This window comes from Acomys minous, assembly GCF_964271855.1.
Source record: "Acomys minous genome assembly, chromosome: 1".
NCBI lineage: Eukaryota > Metazoa > Chordata > Mammalia > Rodentia > Muridae > Acomys > Acomys minous.
The window spans coordinates 167399594-167416933 of NC_140483.1; the positions used below are offsets into that span (position 1 = coordinate 167399594).

General features: G+C 36.7%; 1 protein-coding gene and 2 pseudogenes across 16 annotated transcripts in view; 2 read left to right on the forward strand and 1 right to left on the reverse strand.

Moving 5' to 3' along the window:
• The window catches only part of PTPRD (protein tyrosine phosphatase receptor type D), a 2167047-nt gene that overhangs the window by 741055 nt on the left and 1408652 nt on the right, over positions 1-17340 (reverse strand). The window lies entirely within an intron of this gene.
• On the forward strand, positions 4799-10164 carry LOC311606931 (conserved oligomeric Golgi complex subunit 5-like; annotated as a pseudogene). Its single transcript has 2 exons — positions 4799-4946; positions 9369-10164. The product of its transcript is annotated as a conserved oligomeric Golgi complex subunit 5-like (transcript).
• On the forward strand, positions 10256-11649 carry LOC311606935 (conserved oligomeric Golgi complex subunit 5-like; annotated as a pseudogene). Its single transcript has 2 exons — positions 10256-10259; positions 10575-11649. The product of its transcript is annotated as a conserved oligomeric Golgi complex subunit 5-like (transcript).

The following is a 17340-nucleotide window of genomic DNA, read 5'->3' on the forward strand; positions in this document are numbered from 1 at the left end:
CAATTATCCTAAGTGATAAAGATTTTATTCTAGTCGAATTTATAGTACAGTGGAAATGACCAAGAAATAAAGTGAGTGCCTTGGTTTTCTCTTTCAACATCTCTCAGGAAGAGCAAGAAAATGTTCCAGGAAAAGTGAAGTGGAACTGGGTTCAAGGAGGTAACTAGGAGTTCAGCAGGCAAGAAGGAAGTGCCTGGTTGTACTCGCTTTGCTGGAACCTGGCTTAACTTTGCCAGTGCTTGATGGAGCTGTCTGGCTTTCAGTGTAGTTGACTGAATGTCAACACTTCATAAAAGCCGCTGACCCCCGGCTTTTAGAAGGGACCTCCCGGATGCATCCCTGGTGGATAGCCCAACTTGACCCTGTGCTTCCCTATTCTAGAACACTCAGTCAGGCCTGTGGGCAAGAGTAAGAACATTATTTTTGAGTTTTAGATACTCTATATTACACTTCTAAATTCCTAATTATATGTTTGAGGAAAAGAAGGGCCATTTCTCTTAGGCATCACATTTAGCCTCTGATAACAAGTGACCTGGCTAGAGAAGTATTAACACACTTTTGACTAAGGGTCTAAGCTCACTTAAGTGCTTCAAAGGCAAAGCACATGAAGATTGGAAATGACTTGACATACACAGTGAAGATTAATTTTTTTGTGTGTGGAGATGCTAAAGGAAACCATTTTTAAATTCCTCTACAAACACAAGAAAACATGTCTAAAACATAGAGACATTTGCCTTCTTACTTTATTATCCCTTATAAATTGCACGATACCAAGCCAAACAATCACATTTTTGTAACCAAAGGCAGACACTTTAGTATTTTCCTTCCCGCTTACAAGAGAATAGATGTGAATTTAGAAGTACAGGTCATGGTCAGACTTCTGCCTAGGGACATTACTTATCTCATTTTGCGGTCACCTTATATGCTTTTACTGATGCCCTATCATCTCAGTTAAAACATGTGTCTGACACTTCTTTCTCTGTACAAAGAGATGCTAGAATAATTTCACCTGTTTTGTAGCTGGTACTGATGCCTTTGGTAAGAAAAACGGAAACATTGGAAGCATTAGGGCATGGTCTACATCTGCAGCATCTCAGTCGGTGCCCTCTGCCAGCTAATAACTCATTCCTCTCCAAAGGGTCTATTTTCACTTCAGGCAGGGATGGCTTTGGATGGCAGATTCAGAGCTAGAAGTAGTAAGGAGATCCAACAGGCTTCTTAATCTCACCCTCCCCCCCCCCAGCCTCTCACATTCCTCATGAATCAGATCATTGGCTGCCTGCTCACTCTGGTTCCTTGCGCACAGCCGGCTTCCCTTATCACTGGCATTACTTTCAATCTCGTTGTAGATCTTGCTGATTAAAAACACTGGTCTTGAGAAAATTCTCTTTCTTGAACGTCAATGCTTGAAGGAGATTAGTCCTATTTATATTGTAAGGCACTCCCTTAAAGCCTCTGGTGACTTTAGTCTCTTGACTGATGCAAACCTAAGCTAATTCTCTTTATCCTGATAATCCACTAGAGTCCAATATTCATCGCATAGCAAAAAAAAAAAAAGCCTTTAAGAAAGAGAATGAACATGAAGGCTTAAGCTCACATAGAATTTTAGCCTTAATAAAACTGTGAAAGAAATTATGAGGCAGTCAGGGGTTTTACGTCCTGTTTCCAATGAGATAACTTGAAAGTGAATGAAATCCATGCCACATACACATGTTTTGCCCATCTTGAGTTTCTTTAACAGGTGTGTGTATCACAGACCTTGGATAAGAAAAATGAAAGAAAGATGTATTTATTTTCTGACCACACAAAATAAACTTTATTTAGTGATGCTCTTATTTCTTTGTTGCTATTGTGAGGATTGCTTCATTGTTCTTAGGTTTCTATTTGATATCTAAGTTAAATTCATTAGATATTTAATTGCAGTGACCTCACATAAATTACTAATGGAGATTTGTAATATAGGGGAAAGTCTGTTTTGAATAACTTCCTAAGTTTTAGTGACGACACATGAAGCGGTTCTAAAGTTGGGCCAGAGAATTAGGGAAAGCTAACAAAACCCAGATTACTCTCTTTCGTAATCAAACTCCTTGAGGCATTATCTTAAGAAACCAGGTGGAGAAAGTCAGGCCTTGTGCTTGTTGACTTCCTATTCTATGCCTGAAATGGTTCAATCAGCAGATCACCAGGCTTCTGAAAACTGGAAGAGCTATGAATCAAGCCTCACCTCATCCAATGGCGTTTAGTTGTACATCCTGTGTCAGCTGACCCTAGTTTCTTACTGAGCAGCAGAGGATACTACAAAGATTAACAATGCATTTTCAATATAGATTCACAAAGCACTAAGGACATTTTACTACATTTCAAAGAACGTGGTCCGAAATGAAATGAAATAAAATTGCCTCAGTTATATTATAGAGGACAGCATGATATAGTTAAGTATCAGTTGTCTTAGTGTTTACCAAAAGGAAGTTAGGTCTTTGGAACAAGAGATATGGAAGGAAAGGGATATTCAAGATGAAGGCAGAAGGTGTTTTTTCCCTATGCATTCTCCCTCTCCCCCACCTCTGTTTTTATGGGCAGATTAAATCAGACAAGTCGAGTAAAACTAACATCATTGTACAGATAAAACAAAATGTTAACAACACCAACAACCATCAGCATAGTTGGAAAATATACCCCTTTCACCTGAAGTTTCCAACATAAAATCTATCCCTTAGAGCGGATACATAAGCAAAATTAAAAGGCCACTGGCTAGTTATGTTGCCTGCAGTACCTGCTGCTGATTTCTGGATGTCTTTGGCTTGAAACAGTGATGGATACTGGTGGTCTAACAGAATGAAGGTAATGTGTTGGCAAGTAACCTGTTATCTCATAGCTACATAAAGAAACACTGGTTCTGTCAATGCATGTGATGACAAAGACTGGTGGTCTCTAGAGTTCCCAGCTTTGGAAAGCTCCTTATGCACGTGTCTTTTGGGGGGCTGTTAGAGATGGGAAGCCCCAGCATGACCATTTGTTTCTCTACATTAGCACATTCTAAATGTTTCCTTAATAAATATAGGTGATATGATTGTATATTAGAAACAATTTTGTAAATAACATCAACGGCATAGGTATCAACATATCCAAACCCCAGTCCACAGTTTCCATGTATGCCTTAGACTACTCCTCTCTTTCTAGTGTTTAATAGATTTTGAGGGTAGGGGATTCTTGAATTTCCTCCCTTACTTTCAAAAAGATTTCAAGATATTTTCTGATTTTACCTGCTTTAAGAAACAGAGGGCGTGGGGCAGTAAATGAAGGGTTTTGCCCTATTGTTTTGTATCTGTATATGTACTGTGCTTAAAGAAGAATGGGTTGATGTGGGTCTAAGTTCTTATCCACTCATGGGCCTTGAGTATAACCCAAAAGCTGTGCTCTGAGCCAATGTGTGCTGCCCCTGTTGTGGTAGAGGGTCCTTTGTAGATTGTGGATTATTTAAAGGAATGTTTCTCTTAATTTGAAGTTAAAGTTTACTGATCCCAAGATTTGGCATACTTTAACTCCCAAAATATTATTACTTTCAATAATGGCTCTGCAGGGTTTGAAAGTTGAGTAAAATATGATTTCAGTTGTTACAAATGTATAAATAATAATATGGAAATTAAATGTGTTTTGTTGATTAGCATGGTTTACCATGGGTCACATAATGAGGTGGACCTCCAAATTGCATAGCTTTGCAAACTGAGAGTACAAATACACAAATACAATCCATTTAGCCCCGCTTACCTGACCAATTCTGCAGACATCAAATGGGAATAGGAAAACGTGGCCCAATTTCACAGCAGTGCATAGTGATTTGGTTTGGAGCAACCTTTAAGTGATACTCTGGATTCTATTTACCTCCAGGAGTATTTGTCTTTACCTTCTGTATCAAAAACCAAAATGACTACACCAACAACCTTGTACAAATCTTAGAAACTAGGGTGACTCAACTTTGCATACACCATACCCACTTAAAAAGTCAAAAATAACCTCCCAAAGTTCATGTAGATACAGATTTCCTCTCTTAGGATAATAAGGTCTTACTGGTGGCGTGAAAGTTAGTTGCAATCATGACTCAGCTGATAACTGAGCACATAGGAAGAAGAGAAAGTAGCAGCCTCAATGTGCTACTTTTTTATGTTTTTATTTTCATAATTTCAATTCCACATGATCAGTGGAGGATGAAATAGTACTTTAAAGCAAATTATGAGTTAAGTGTGAGTGCAGCCTGGCTGTCACCTCTCACAAAAATTATACAGTGAACTCACTCTATCTTATTCATCAGTAAAAGGGATGGTAGAGAGTCTGTAGAAATGGGCGTGAATGGTAGTTATTTAAAAGGATGATAAGGTTCATGCTGGAAAATTAAGACAGCCAAGGTAGTGGGTGTATCTGTGATCTATAGCGCCAGGAACAAGTAGCAGCTGCATCTTATTGTTGGTTTGGCGTTCTCAGTTCCCTAAAGGAGGGAGACAGACTGTGTCAACATCATGAATGTCTCTGACAGTGCTACCTATTGTCTCTCTAAAACCATGAGGCCTAGTTTTTTTTTCTATTGCATCTTTTTGTGTGTTTGTTTTGTATTAATATAAAATCTTGAACTTACTATGTAGACCAGGTAGTACATGATTCCAGATCTTCCTACCTATATGTCCTGTGTGCATGGATTATAATATGTGCTGCCATCACTGCATTTGCTTCCTCTTAGTGACAGCAAAATATGAACATCTCCTATACTGTGTCAGAAATGTAACTTAGTAAAGAGGGTGAAGTGATGGCTTTCTGTGTTGTACAAAATGCTGAAGAGATGACTCTCAGGGTTGTTTTTCAGAAGGAACTTGATGACATTCCTAAGACCCGAGACCTATGCTCAGAAACTCAGGAATTTTCCTATAAAATTTATTTTGCATGCTTAAATGATTGTAGACTCAGTCTCAAATTATAACACATTTAAAATATGTGTTTAGACTATAATAATAGAACTTGTATCTTTCCCCAAACTTAATAATATTGAAACATTTATAGAGGTACCAATAAATTATGTAGCATTGATGCTACATAAAGGGCCCATATCTAATGAGGTTGGATATGCTTGTTTATAGTTTTCTTGTGGAGATCACTGTGTACATCTTGACCTTATAGTAAATCATAAAGTAGAGAAGTACAAATTGAAGAATTTTTTTTGCTAATTTATTTAACGAAAGAAGTCATGCATAGTCATTTTAGTTAAGGCTCAGAAGATAGCATGTAACATTTTGGGAAATCCTAAATCAGTGATGCCATAGAGACTGTAATGTTTCATTAGAATATGTTTGCTGTAGAGAGCTCTAGAAATCCAAATACCACTGTTCTGCTAAAGATGCAATAACATGACTCCTAATGCTAATATGGTATATTCATACATCTGTACCTTGCTCAACCATCATAAGAGAAGCTTCCTTTTACAGCATATAACACCAATTTCAGAGGGGATGTAGAACACCAAAGAAACAAGGCTTTCCAAAGCCAGCTCATGACCAATACACATGTGAAGGCATAGAGTGTAATAGCATTTATAGAGTCTGCATATTTCTGCACCAGGTGAGGCACTAGAGCTGAAAAGAGAAATAGACATACTCTCTCATGCCTAACCCAGAAACTATCTTCAATTGATAGTGACTGACAATTGAAAAATTAGTTTTCTCAAATAAAGTGTGTCTGGGAGAAAGGGAACTCTTAAGGGTAGAGCTATGAGCAGCAGAGAAAATGAAGTCAGTAGCATTTTTGAAGGTTTTATATCTCATAATATTGAGTCAGGGTATTTTTTTTTACATATCCTTTGTTTTGTTCTATCCTGATTTGTTTGATTTTATTTTGTTTTGCTATTATATCTTGGAAGCCTGCTTGTTTCTTAGAGATAGAGATAGAGATAGAAAGTATTTAGATCTGGGCAGGACATGAATAGGAACTAGGAGGAGTAGGGAAATGGGAAACCATAATCATAATATATTATATGAAAAATATTTTCAATGAAATGGGGGCTTTAGAAAGTATCCACTCTTCAATATTCATTAACATAAATATAATTCATCAATGTATATATGTATGACATTTGTGGCAATGCAAATTTGGTCAATATAAAAATACATATATATTCAATTGCCATTTCTGAGCTGAAGTGTAAACTTGAGACTTGGAGTTGGTTTCCTTCTAGAAGCAGTTCCATATAGAAGATGGTAAGGTCTGTATTACAGGCACTACCTCTGAGAGCATCTGCAAGATTTGAATTAGAGTAACACCTTGATTTCACTATTTAATGTCTCCTTCAGAAATTCTTTTACATAGTCCAACTTAAGGACTTATGATTCATTCTAGGCTTTCCAAAGATTTTGTCTGCAACATTTCAATAGACTGTGGCATGTAAGTTTAAACATGTCTGAGTTTCTGTGTCATCCCTGAGAATTCTCACTTATATAAATCTAAAATGTAACCAAGAACTAGCACTTTTTGTTTGCTTACAAAGTATCTACTCACATAATGTCCCTGAATTATTTAATTTAATCCTCACTATAATACTGAAAAGTAGGTAATCCTATTGCTTATTTTATTGGTGTGAAAACAAAACATATAGAGTTTTGTAGACACCATTGTGAATCTAGCTTTCAGTTCAAATGTTGGGTAAGACTTCAAAATAGAGTGCTGTTTCAGTGGTTGGTTGTGGGACTTCGGGTTCCATAGCAGTGGCAGTGGCCTTAAGAGAGTGATTGGTATAATGAAATTTTAAATGAAGACTTTGGTGTAAAAACATATACATCTTAATATTCACCAGTCTAGCAAAACTTACCCAAGGCATCAGTTAGCTGGATAAAGAACTACATCTACTGCTTCTTGTAAAACATGAAGATTTATGGCACAAGCAAGCGGTACTGAGTATTTGGAAGGTGCTTTTTAGATAATGCAGGCATGAATTGGAACTTTCCAGGGAAAACATCCATTATGATAGGATAAAATAAAAAATTGTTGAACCATACAATAAAATATTTGCCAGTACTACACAATTAGCAAGACTTCAGATTGCCTGCTATTTACTTCTGAGAATAATTCACATGTTATATCTTAGTAAGGGACTTCAGGGAGAACTACAAGGGGAAGTAAATAGATAATAAAAACTGCTTAGAGAGAGGGAGAGGGGATGGGGGAGAGGGACACAATTGGGATGTGAAGAATTTAAACTGTAGAACAAGCAGGTAACATACATTTCGAATCCTACTATATGGGAAAAGCTCTGAGACTGGCTGAGACATAAATGTCTAGGCACAGACAATACCTTTTGTTGGTTACAGAATCCCTATAAATTATTATTAGATGCCATTTTTCATATAGCATGATGAAGATTTACAGATGTCTTTTTTCTGCTCAACAAATAGCAGAGAACCAGCCTCAATTGTTCTGTGCATCACATACATTTATAATTTTAGGACTGTATAATGTTTGTGAGAAATTATATGTTTTCAGAACAAAAGAACTGGACAATGACATTGGATCAGAGCGGACAGGATTCATTCCTCTCAGCATCCTGGACACTGACATCCTGCATCACCAAGTGCTTCAATTGTTGTTCCTCATCAGAACAAGACATCTCCCAGGACACCTTCGAAGAAAGCTTCCAATCCCAATTGGTCCAGCATTTCAGACTGTCCCACTCAGGACTCTAATTAAGCACAGAATTTCTCAACATTTATAAACTGGACGACAAATGCGATTCCTAGCTGGTTTAACCACTTTCCCAATTTATTGGGCTTCTACAAAGATATTATTACTTGTCCCAAATCAGCCACAAGAAACCTTAAGAGAACAATGCCCCATTTCCTTTAAGGGGGTCTGGAAGGTTTTTGGTTACTTTCTTGGTCTATAGAGGTTTATTATCAATGGCACTTGGTTACAAGTTATTACTGGTCTTATTTAGAGAGAAAACAAGCTTAGACTCAGTGATGTCTCTCTTTTCCTTTATCGTACATTCTTAGGTTTGTAGGTAGGGGTTGAAAAGAAAGAAGGGGGAATATAGAAAAATACAGAAGACAGAACAAAAAGTAGATTAGTGAATCTACTCCTCAACTTAATGCCTTAATTTTCACTCACAAGGTTATTTCTAATTCACTGGTATAGAATTTTGTATATAAATGCAAAATAAGTGTATTTTATATACAGTGGTATAGAATTCAAATGTAAGATTATTCTTCACACACATTAGATATATTTCTACTCTAATATGAGGTATTGTACTCATATAACTCAATTATAATACAAGGTTTACTTCCAGTATTTTGAAAGTGCTATTGTATGCTGTTTAGAATAAATATGTTATACAAGTTAATTGTTAGTTGATCGAATCATGGTCATATCAATTACTAGTCTATTTTTATCACAAGAATATACACCTTAGGTGCAACAGAGGGATATGATTCTATAGAAAGATAAGGTAAAATAGTTAGATGAAGTCTTCAAAAACCTCAGAGACATACAGACTATGGCATTAACATGCTTTAATTATTTTAAGGATTCATTGACAATGAGACAGGTTAACTCCTGACAATATCCAGTCTACTTCAAAGAGGATGATGAGCAACAAAAAACCTTCTTATGGAGATGGATTCAAATGTGGCAAACAAGCCACTGGGAAAAATGTCCTCATTTCTACCACAGACAGAATTCTGCCTAAAACGGGCAAGCTTGGATGCAGGCAGTGTGAACGGACCAAACTCTACCAAGACAGGGTAAGCAAGTCCGCAATAGTTTCTGCCTCACAAATATGTCTGTCAGATATATTGGTCCAAAAGGCTGAAGAAAATGCTCCAATGTTATAGAGAGTTTTGGGTGATGGCTCAGGTAGCAAACTGTTTCTCTCATCTTCTCATTTGGGAAGCTACTAACATGCACTCCTTGTATACTCAGGTAATCATTTTTATTCCTTCTCAAGTCTCTGATGGAGTTGAAGACCAGCTTAGTTTTACAATGAACCTTAGTTGTTTAGGGGTTAAGATTTTAAAGGTCTAGATAGATGTTTTTAGTTAATAATGATGCAATATGACAAATATTGATTTACATTCAGAATTTTAGACTCACCAAGATAGGAAAGAAGTTTTCTTCAAAGCTGCAAAATACAAATAGCCAAAACACTAAGAATATAACATTTATAGAATTCTTGATTGTTTCATGGTTCTTCTTGCTGTAGGTAGTTTGTTGTATATATGTGTAATAATATAAAATTATATGTAAAAATTTTTTAAAAAATTGAGAAAAAAGAAAACAAAAACAACAACCCCCTAAAAAACTTAAAACAAACAAACAAATAAAAAACCCAAAAGCTGCTCATTTTCTCAATAAACTTGATTATCTTTCTCAAAGAAACGATCTTTCTGGAATAGAAGTAATAGAAAATGACTACTGTTTATTGTAAGAGTTTTTCTTGAGGTGGAAACTCATGCTAACTGTGTGTTGTAGCAAGGTGTGGAAACTCAGAATCCCACTCAGGTTGGAATACCTCTTCATGTTTTCAATAATCTCGGGCCTCTGAAGGACAGGGTTACCAATGTCATGGTGGTAATTTTGTGACTCTGGAAGACAGTATCAACAAAGCAAAGGATGTCAGACTATGAGAGGAGGTTCCAGATGAGCTACCATGCCAACCACAGGAAACAAGGCAGCCTTTCATGTTTCCTTCTATACAAATATGGAAAAACTTATGGATAATATTTGTGCTGCTTGTGGACAAGTACAGCATTTACAAAAAGTATTAACCACAAAGAGAGATCCTGTTTCTCACATTTGTTTCACTGAAGAATTAGTTAAAGATGGGCAGCCTGAAATTTTATCCATGTTTTGGAGTGCACTTCCTCTGGCACTTTCATGCTGAAACTGGTCTTTTTTTTAACAGACATTTGAAAGTGAGTATCCTAAACTATTACATCTTTACAATTAGTTGTGAAAGCGTTTTCAGCTATACAGTCAAAATACCTAAGGGAATTTCAATACAAGTGCAACTGCTGAGCTCTATGTTGACCTCCCACACATGGAAAATGATACACAAAGACATGTTCATACTGAAAACAGCCAGGATGTGATCCAGAAAATGCTATGAAAGATTCACCACAACCCTTATGAGGCTGTTTATCTCAAAATATCTATTGTGGCTCTTTGATCTCATCAAGTTGGTGTTTTCCTGGTGACATAAGCCTGGTGTTTCCCTGGTGACATGGGTTTGATGGGATCATTAAAAGTATAGCAAGTGTGTTTTAAATTAATTGATATGAGATATGATAGATACTGATTTTCATTCAGAAATTTAGATTCAACAAACTAGGAAAGATGTTCCCTTCAAGTTTGCCAAATATGGATAGCCAAATCACTATGAATGTAACATTTATATGATTCCTGATTGATTCCTGGTTCTTCGTGCTGTATGTAGTTTTTTAAAAATAATGTGTAATAATATAAGTGTATATGCTAAAAAAGAAACAATAAAATTATAAAACAAACAATAACAAAAAATAAAACAAAACAAAAAAGTATAGCAAGTGAACTCAATGTGCCTATTGATGCAGACTGTACATTAGCTGTGTCAAAAAAATGTGGCAAAGATCGTACAGTTATATGGTGTGAAATCAGAGCAGTTTCTGTCTATTGAGGGAGATGTAAGCCAGGTGACTGGGCCTTTCCCTGGAGTACAGAAGAAAACTGTGGGAGTGGTGAGTTCCCTGTTTACCTCACACCAATCAGTAACAATGGTGGTTGCTAATCAGAGTTCATTCTCATCACTAGCTGAACTAGCATGCCACCTCTGAAGGCGATCTTATGGGAAATGCCATACAGCCCTTACTGACTTCGGTGGCAGATGTTTTCAAGGCCACAGTCATCACCATGTATCAGGAAGAATTTTCTGGGTCACTATTGGTTCAGGAAAGTCTAATGTTCCTCGCTCTCTGTACATGAAAGAGCTATAAGTTTCCATTGCCAGAGTTATTAATTCTTACTTTAAACAAATTTGGTGCTTGAATTTTGTCTTTTACAGCACTGAAGCTATTGTCCAAAGTGCCATTGAACTTTTTATCCACAAGGCCGGTTTCATAAAACTTCTTGGTGAAGGTGGAAAAATGCAATTTGCTATTAATTTTACACACATGTAGTTGGCTGTGAGTCCACTTTGCAGAGAAGTGTCAGATTTGAGAAAATCCTATCCATTACTGAGATCATTCATACTCCTGTTTTTCCAGACAAGGGACGATGTGGTTGATAGAACAGTAGTGCTAAATGTTATGTCATTAAGCATCATTATTCACTGTTTGTTTACAACTCAGATGAGCTGAATTTCCTTTTGCAGAGGGTAGAATGGTCTCATGCACACTTCTTGCATTGGCTGGATGATGATCCATCTGACAACGACAGGGACTTTCTGCTCGGGGAAGCCCTGGAATTTCATGTTCAATCAATGAGAGCAGAGAAGGCAAAGAATTTGTACCAATTTACCCCATTATGGTCCAACTGCTTCAAATGGCTATGTCTACTCTTCAGTGATGTTCTGTCTCCATGTGCAAACCCATCCAAAGGTGGCAACTAGCAACTAAAGATCATACTTTATTTTCTGCATTTCCTGTTGACATTTAGTTGTTGCCTTAGCACTTCTACTTTAAAATGTCAAAATGCAGGATATACAGGGCAGATGATACCCAGAGGCTGGCATGCAACTGAGATGCAGAATAATATGGTACACAAATGGGAGACAAAGAGAAGCAGGATAATGTATGCAGGACGAAGAAAGGTGGAATGTGAAGGTAGTGAGGAACGGCCTGATGTGAATAGCATGCACAGCCACCTGACGCCATGGTGAGGACCTGGTCCGTGCTGGCAACAAGGACCATGTCTGTGTCTATGGCCTGGAGCAGCAGGGATCTGTATTGATGTCTATGACCCATGTTACCACCAAAAGCCATGTGGATGTCTCTGGGCCGGGCTGCTGCTTTGGACCATGTTGATGTCTGAAGGCTGTGCGAGGCTGGCCCTTCTCCTCACAGGGTGACACACTTTGGAGAACTGGTCCTCCCTACACCTGGCCTGAGCAAAGTAGAAGAGTTGATATAGGTATGAGAGAGCTGGCTCTTTCTCTTGCCTGGGAAAAGCCAGAGATCTGTTCCTGGTAGCATGGGTAAAGGAGACCAGGAAGGCTAGACGATTGAGCTATCATCCAGGCCCCAGATCCAGGGCTGTGAGTTGCCCTCTCCATCATCTGTGAATTGCTGGAGCATGAAGGGGCTTGTCCTGTAAAACAAAGGCTGCTGAGCAGCAAGAGGGTATCTTAGAGGAGTCTCAATAAGGATCCAGTATTGATAGTGTAACAGAAACCAGACCAATCACTCACTGGAATGAACATTTCCAAGTAAAGCTGTTTGGGCAAAAAGGTATACTGTGTAACACAACTGTGACAAAACAAAGCATCTGTGATAAGATAGATTTATTCATTTATTTTTAAAATTTTATTTTTTGTTTTCCTTTGCAGCAGAGTTTGCAAGGGTTGAGGGGGGATATATAGGGACAAGGGACAGAGAGATGAGTGGGATTGGGGTACATGATGTGAAATTCACAAAGAATCAATGAAACCTTAAAAAATCAAAATAATTTCTCTTATAATCACTAGAACACAGAGAAACTAGCAAACATGAAGTATCAGTAGAGATAAAATTATAACTATTTTTATTCCATTGAAAATTTCCTGATAGCCTGCTATCTCTCTTCTGAGTGCCACCAGGCCGCCCCGTCCAGGGGGCATGGTCCCTATGAGCATATACAGGGGGAGGAGGGCCCCCTCAGTCACAGTCATAGGGGAGGGGAGTTAGGGGAAAATGGGAGGGAGGGAGGAATGAGAGGATACAAGGGATGGGATAACAACTGAGATGTAATATGAATAATACAATAAAATATATTAAAGAATTTTCATCTCTGCATAGAGCTGATTGGACATGTTTGGTTCATATACAGACCAATAGTATTCAGTACATGAATGGCTGTATTGATTTTGTAGTCTAGGGCAGGAGATTGCACTTAGTGATAGATAACTTATTTAACTGATGTGAGAATATAGAATCAATCCCCATCAATTAGTCTGTATATGCAAGTAAATTTCAATGAACATCAAAATAGTTACTACCACTATTCAATGACTGTGAAATTTGTAAAATGAGAGGAATACTTCATTTTACTTCATGAAGTAACTCTTCATGAGCTTTCTGATTTAGAAAACTCAGAGTGAATGAGAAAAGTTCCCACTAGTATGTTTATCAAATGTTATATTTTCTTCAAGTCAGTGATGGTGATACAGCACTGGCTTTTGTCAGCTCCCACAAATATGTTTCTAGAATTCCTGCCATCTTCACGTCTTGAAACCTATTTCTTAGCATCTATAGCTGTACGTATCTGGCTGATTTTACATTGCCCCAAATGTCAGGCATGGTACATTTTATGAATATTTGGAAAAGAAAGAGTTGTTCCTATCCATTGGCTAACAATTCCAGCTTTGTTTATGCACAGAAGCAGCAACCAGGTGAGTGCCATGTTCTGGAAAGGTATATGTATCTGAGGTTAGTCGGCTTTTTAAAACAAGATTAGTGTTCTTTCATTCATGGATTCATTTATTAATCCATTCTTGATTCTAATTACATCACAAAAATCATACACACAACTTGGTATAAAAAATGTGCTATGGGTACATGCTGAACCCATTAAGATGCATCACTTTGTTTTAATTCGCTTCTTTTGGGGTGAGATTTACACTCAAACATAGTTTAAGGGAAAAAGAATTTTGAGTTTGACGATTTCTGTGTGCTCCCATCTTGAAATGCTGACACTCAGCAGAATACATGGCATGAGCACACAGTAAGTTGGAACATGTACCTTAGGTGGAAATTGTTCATTCATTCGGGTAAATTCCATTTCATAGACACAAACTACTTTCATACTGCCAATTAATACTTATACCAAAACATGGTATAATGGACAAGCCTAGAAGCAATTTTGGGTAACTCATCTTCCTCAACTTGCCCCACCAATGAAGCAAACAAAATCATCCTATTCTTAAGAAAGAAAGAAAAAAAGAAAAAGAATCTTGTTTGTTTGTTTGTTTGTTTGCTTTAAGAAATGCTGCTTGAGAAGATTTGAATTTTGGAAAATACCATTGCTATAACTATAAGACACTTAAATTAATAGTACTCTAAAAAATTACTTTATTATTTGAGAATTTCAAAGAATATATTGGATCCTTTTTAGCCTCAAGTCCTCCCAGATCCTCTATCGCTTTCTTAACTGCCCAAACTCCTGTTCTGTCTGTCTGTCTGTGTATCTTTCCTTCTTTCTTTCTTTCTTTCTTTCTTTCTTTCTTTCTTTCTTTCTTTCTTTCTTTCTGTCCATCCATCTATATAATGTATTTATCTTCTGTCTATCATCTGTCTATCTACTTATCCCCTTCCCGAATCCATATAGTCTATGTTGTGCTGTTTCTGGGTGTCATGGGTTCTGGTAGATAAATCAGATATCATAACATTAAAGAAAATGAACTTTCTTTCAGCAGCAAATAAACAAATGTCAGTAGCTCCTCAGTTAGGGATCAGAGTTTGTGGCGACTTGCTCTCCTTCATGCTGGATTTTTTTCTTATTGTCACTGGTATATGTTGTCAAAATTGTTGTGAATTCACATGTGTCTCTGCCCTATGATGTCTGGGAAACACTGTTTCTATGAAGCCACCCACTACCGTTGGCTCTTGCAATCTATCTGCCTTCTCTTTTGTATAGATATTTTGACTTTTAAGTGTATGTGATAGCAGCATCTTATTTATGGCTTTAAAGTCTTTTATTTTCTGCACATTGAACAGTTGTGCCTCTCTTTTTTAATTGCTATCTACTGTAAGAAGCTTCTCTGATGAGAATGAGCATTGTACTGATCTATGGTCATAGCAATTTGCCATTAGAAATGTTTTTGTTATGTTCAGGTTGCTGAACATTTCCCATAGGGGCCCTGACCTGTTATTTATCTGGATGTTTTTGGCCCTTTGATTGTTTTGGATATAGCTTCTATAATGTGGGGTGGACCTTAAATACAATTTTAAAAAGTGGTTGGTTATTCCCATAATTTTCATTCCACTATTTAACCATTAAATTGATAATATTAAAAAACAAAACAAACCCCAAATAAACAACAACAACAAAAACCCACCTTAGATCCTTGACAGTGATTGCCAAAGAAGATATTCTTATGAAAGAAAATTTTGCAATTTCTATGAAAACTATTTTGGAAATTTTCGAATTTTATCAAAACAAATTTTTTTCCAGTTAGATTTCAGGACAGTCAGGCAATCATGCAACTGCTACTCAGATAAAAAAACAGTTATGAATTTCGAACTGGATGCTAGTGCAGCAGCATTTCTGAAATACTAGTAGCTTTCCTCTATAATGGGCTATTTATGCCCTTTCCAGGTTTTCCATTGCTGTCCATGATAATATTACTAATTCTCTCCATAGAGTAAACTATGTATTAATTTGAAATAGCTTTTTGCAACATGTTATATCAAAACATAAGGCTTATTTCAGTCCATGTTAGAAAGCTGATGTGGGAAAGGGTGCCTCACCTACATGCCATCAGTCATGTTCAATTATCAGCATCAAGAAAGCAAATGTGAGCTATAGCCCATGGCAGACAGAATAGAGTATATCACTTATTGAAAAAAGATTGTTAAGCAATAATTTCTTTCCAGAATGAATCCTAAAAATTTATAAAAATGGATGTTACTAAAATTTATTATACTAAATGCAGTGAGAAAAACTTGAACAGAAGAAAACCACAAGCAGTCATTCACATGCAAAATTTACATATGTATACATACTTATGACAGGAAAGCAGAGCACAGGGACTACTTTGGGGAATAGGAAAAAGGAATGGAGGAGGACAACAAGGGTGTCAAAAATGAGTAATGTTTTCTGATACATATGTATGAAGATGTCATAATGAAATGTATTATTCTTAATATCAAGTAATTAAAAAACTAGCATAGTTTGCTTTACTTTATGTCAAATTTTATATAGAGCATGGTTTGGGGATGAATGGAACAAAATTTGTTGAGGGCTATATTCCACCATCAAATACAAACTTACAACAAATAAAAAAAATTATTTTGACAAAGTTCCACAGCACTACATACTGAATCAATCACAGTATGTCAAACTGTACGATATAGGTAGTAATGTAAATTCATAAGACAAAGGAAATGAAAAGTACAGCTTGAAAAAGACACACTGACCAGTGTATAACTACTGATATATGCAAATCCAAAAGGCAAGTGTTTTGTCTCGCAAGGCAAGCATGGGAGAGACAGCAGAAGTTTTGACAAACTGCCAAGCAAATTGGTGACAACTAGGTAGCAAAGCACAAAGCTGGCATGGAGAAAGTGAACTTTTACCTATATGTCTACATAAAGGAGATAAGGTTGTTAATCCTCCCAAGTTTCAGTCACTATTTTGTGTAAAACTTGTGTAGTGCTGCTGTTATACATCTGACCACTAACATTTTCTTGGAAGAAGTATTTGGTAGTAATAAATATGAGAGAAAGTCTAGGAAAGGGAGGTGATTGTTTAGATAATCCTCAGCAAATGTTATTCACAATGATCAGATAGATTGTATCTGTCACCTATAGGATCACAAATCCGTGTGTCATCCATCCATCCAACCATTCATCCATCCATCCATCCATTCATCCATCCATCCATCCATCCATCATCCATTCATCCATTCATCCATCCATGCATCCATGTATCATCCATCATCTCTTTTCTTATCTATGTATCTTGTTGTGCCAAAACAAGAATGTTTAGATTTCCCTAAATGTTAATTTTCTTCCCTGCTTCCTTTTTTCCCTTTTCTGCCTTTCCTCTTATCCATTCATACCTTCATCATCTTTTCTAGCCCCTTTGTGTTGCAACCTCTCTTAGGTTCTTATGTACTAACAGGAACATAACACAAAAATACCTCATCAACTACCACCCAAACTTACTTGACACATATGCCTCAATAGTGTGATGGGAATTGTTATAAAAATAAATTTCTAAGATGAAGATGCACTGCTTACTAGCATGACTACTTATATAATCAATAAGTAGAATGAAATTAGACCTAAGCACAAATTAATAGTTATAATTGCTTTCAAGACTCTATGTAGTAGGAACTTTGGTTTATTTTAAAAGCTCAAATATTATAAGAATATGTTTTTGTTTTAATCCAAAGTATGGAGATATGGGGCTGAT